At 36.2% G+C, this 4412-nt stretch overlaps 1 long non-coding RNA gene across 1 annotated transcript; it reads left to right on the forward strand.

Moving 5' to 3' along the window:
* Positions 1-2190: 2190 nt before the first annotated feature.
* LOC130714343 (uncharacterized) lies at positions 2191-4144 on the forward strand. Its single transcript, XR_009011260.1, has 2 exons — positions 2191-2246; positions 3874-4144. It is a non-coding gene; the product is annotated as an uncharacterized LOC130714343 (long non-coding RNA).
* The last annotated feature ends 268 nt before the right edge of the window (positions 4145-4412 follow it).

Below are 4412 nucleotides of genomic sequence, written 5' to 3' on the forward strand. Positions count from 1 at the left end.
CAGATTAACAAGAAATAATTAGATGGAGAAAATAGTTTAGTGGATAAGTTAAATAGTTTTGATCTTGTTAAGACCATAATCGGATTTATGAAAAAGAAAAGTGTTAATTGTTGCTGATCATAACTTATTAGGGATAATATGGTTAATTAGTGGCTAATTAGACTTAATTAAGTTAATGGTAATAATCAGTGATAGAACATGATCATGTGAGGCTAAACTAGATTAATGTAAGGTAATTAGATTAATTTGGATGATTAGAGTTAAGTAGAGGATTAGTTATATGCTTAATTAAGATTATTGGTTAAATAATTAATGTGAGATTAATTGATTAAGCTAAGTGTTAATGAAGTTAGATAATGATGTAAGTAAGAAAGTAATTTATGAAATGGTAACTTAAGTAGACCATTATCAGTAATGGAGATAAAATAAAGTAGTACAAGAGAAATGTATTAGGATATAACAACTAGTTTGTGTAAATAGGTAATGCAACCTAAATGTGGTTAATATGTTAATTGGAAGTTTACTAGAGTCTTTAAGAACATAATTCAACCTAGATGACTAAGGCTAATAAGTGGACTTAATAAGGTGTCTATGTGAAGTAGTTAAAGGAACCTAAGGATAATCAACAAAAGTAGATGATTAATGAGAAGTCACTTAATAAGTGCATATGCATATAGAACAAGTAAGAGCAATAGTTAAGGACATAACTCAAGTAACATATATTACACTTTAGGAGTAGCGCTATAACATCAAAAATCATTGCAGAATGAATGATTGAACGAGAACTTAATCAAAGAGATCTTCACTAGGCATCATGAAGAAAATGACGCCAAAAAGAGGAATCTTCGAACTTATATTCAATTGCATTGGATATCCAGGTCAGCGGAGGACTGAGTTTACCTTCATTATAAGGGCTTGAGTGTGACTTTAGTGCTTGCTTTGTTTATGTGTTTGGTTGGATTATATGCTAATTGAATTGATTGCTTGATATATGCGTGACCTGAATGAATGATTGCTATGCTTGTTTGAATAACATGCTTATTGAACGTATGCCTAATATGTCATATGATAATGCTGATTGTGATGAAGAAATGTCTGACTTGTTTGGACTGGATGTGCATGATTGTAATTGCATTGTTTAGAAGGCGATTATAAGTACACTATGGGATATAGTGGTACTTTAGGTGATAAAGCCTTTGGCTTTGAGATTGTGAAAGTGTGGCATAGTGATAACCTGAGCCGACGGAATTATATTAGTTTGAGCGCGCAAGAATGGACGCCTATGCAATCCAAAAAGGTTTCTTTTGAAATAGTAGTCGTGGTCTTCAGGAGATTCTCATTTGAAATGCTAGGTAGATTTGATAAAACCCTGAAGATTAGGTTTACTCCTTTTAGTTATCGTTTTTGGTTCGAAAAATAAAAAGTGTTTCAATAAAGGTAAAAGTGAATGCATGGATGGACCCCCGAGGATAGTGCTCAAGTTATCACGTACCTGGGACTAGTTGTCGGCGTGAGTGGGACATGATGTGTAATGGGACGCATCATGAGCTACAATAAAGTCGGGGACTAGCACCAAAAGGTGTGCCTTGTGGAATTCATCTTAGTTATGAATATCCCTGAATGATAAAGAAGAAATAAGGGGGCGTATGTATGGCATATGAAAACACAAGAAGCAATAAGGAGTAGGAAGGTGCTGTCACTACCACTAGAGAGAGTGGGAATATAGAGACGCCAATGGTGGCCTTGTTCAGAGATGAATAGGCCCGAGACTTACACGGCGTCACACCTCTGTTGTCGGTTACGACGTGGATCCCTGAGGTCGGGCTGTGTAACACCCTGTTTTTAATTAAAATAAGGTTGGTATTTTAATTTAATTAAGATTCTATTGTATGGTGGTTTAATAGGTGATATAATAATACTTTAATGAAATAAAATATTTTTTTTGTGATGTTGGGTGTGTTTTATGAAATGGAAGAGAGCTAGGGGGTGAAAGTTACGATTAAAAATAGAGACAAGGACTAGGAGAGATTTTAGGATTTTTAGTTTAGCCCTTGAGGAATTAGGTTTAGATGGTTTAATAAGGATGGGGAAGCAGCTAAAGAAAAAAAAGATAAGAAAGAAGAGGACGCGTGAAAGAAGGAGAAAAAAAGAAGAAGAAGGCTGTGCGTGAAATAGCAGGAAGAGAGAGAGAGGGGATCGGCTTCGGAGAATTCGATCGGGAACGGGGAGCTGCACTCAATCCAAAGGTAAGGGTGGGATTTTGAGTTTCTAATGGAATTATGGTGAATGATATTAGGGATTTGGGAGATGTAGAATTGTTTCTGTTAATGATGTTCTGGAAATCTGATTTGAAATCCATTGATTTTGGGATTTTCTTTTGTGTGATTGAACGGGGTGAGGGCAGAACCTTAGTATGCTAGGAGTTTTGGGTTGAGGTTCCCTTTTGATTTTCTTTATGATCACGCACATAAGGACTGTTAGGTAGCATGCTTGTTAGGTTTTGTGTCTTGTTTGATGAGAAACAACTTTAATCACTTATTTTGGAACATAAAACGGACTGGTCATTTTCCTGGTATGAACCGTGACTTTCGAAGCCTTTTAGAGCCTGTTTAGAGTGCTCGAATAATGTTGCGTTGAACTGAGAAAGTGTAGCCCTTTGAAAGAGCTTTCTGGAATGATATGGTACATAATTTTTGTTTGAGAGACGAGGTCTGTAAGTTCAGTTTAGTAAACCATGTTTTTCTGCGCTCTGTATCTGCTATCTCTGTCAGTGAACTTCAACGTGATTTTTCACCTTGTTAATGTGCCCAGAAAATTCTTTGATAAACAAGAAAGTGGTAGAGTTTTCTGTTAGCTTTTCAAATTGAGGTCATTTGTAATTTTTGAACAAGTAACGAATCCTGTAGGTTATCTCTACTGAAATATGTTTCTGCTGTGAGCGTAATTCCTGAACTGCTATATGATTTATGCACGGATTTGATGATGCTGTGCTGCTGTCCAAAATTTCCTGGGCTGGACAGTACACTTCGAGACCTGTTTTCGCCCAGTTAGAGTGCTCAAATGAAGATGTGATCAACTAAGAAATTGTAGGACTTTAAGTTAGCTTTCTAGGCATATAAAATACATGATTTTTGGTTCAGTAACGAATTCAGGAGACCGCTTTTAGTGGCTGGTGTTCCTGCTGTTTTTCCAGATTACGGAAATTCTGATTGTTTTGGAAATATAATTAGATTTAGCTTACATGTTGTATGAAAGTTAATGTCTTTATGTGCCATGTATTAGCTATGAGGATGATGCATGTGGCTGAACACCTTTAGCATGAAATCCATAATTTATTTACCATATGTGATAGCTTCTTCCATGATTGCATGCTTAAGTGAGTTGTTTCATTGATTTGGTGTCAAAATTGCCTAAGATGTCTGGGTAATTGAATAGTTGATAAAAATGCATGTGTGCTGAATTGTGTTGTTTTAAGCGATGTTAGTGATGTAGTGATATAGGCGCAATGCCTCATGTTGAAGTGATGATTATGAGATGTATACGTCCTTTTGAGTCGCATAGCATCTGCATACTCTGTGATGGCCTGTATTGGCGATTTGTGATGAAGGCTTATGCCTTGTGCCTCCAATAATTGGCAATTAGTGATGAGGGCTGAAGCCCTGTTGGTACCACATACATATGCATAGTCATTGTTGTGTTCGAATTGTATCCGAGTCGATGACGTTATTTGTGACTGTTTTAGTAACTGAGCTATATGAATATAAAAAGAAGTGGTGTGGCATTAATCTAGCATATTTATTGCCATTCTTATATTTATGATACTCGATATCTCACCCCTTCTGTTTGAATGTTACCCTTGTTGGTAACGTGCAGGTAATCAGGAGGAGTAGTCTATAGCCTTTATTTCGAGTTGGAGTCCTTGCTCTGATACGTAGCACTCGGGGGGGGGGGGGAAATGGACGCTTGTTTTCCTTCTGTTATAATTTGAATTAAGTTGTTATTTGAGAAGTTGTTTCTGTTTTAAGTTGTGGGCAAGATACTATGTTTTCTTTAAGTTTTAAAGACATTGGATTCGCTGCATAACTATTTGTCAAAGTGAACTAGTTCAAAGACTAATTAACTGTCACAAGAGCATTTAAGTTTATTTATGAGTTCATCTCAAAGTTTATGTGCTATGTATCTGTTACAAGAGCATTATGTTAATGTTTTAAGTGATTATGTAATGCCTCATGAGTGTTAAAATTTTTATCACTCTGATATTTGCAATACATATGCCGTTTAGAATTGGGGTGTTACAGGCTGGCAAGAAGTTTAAGGCAAAGAGTTGAGTCGTGTATTTCTGTCGGAAAAGCTACTGAGCGATCATTGTCCGGTAAAGAGTGGACTGTAAGGAGTGTCCATGTTCTCGAGTC

Source organism: Lotus japonicus, chromosome 4 (genome assembly GCF_012489685.1).
Source record: "Lotus japonicus ecotype B-129 chromosome 4, LjGifu_v1.2".
Lineage (NCBI taxonomy): Eukaryota > Viridiplantae > Streptophyta > Magnoliopsida > Fabales > Fabaceae > Lotus > Lotus japonicus.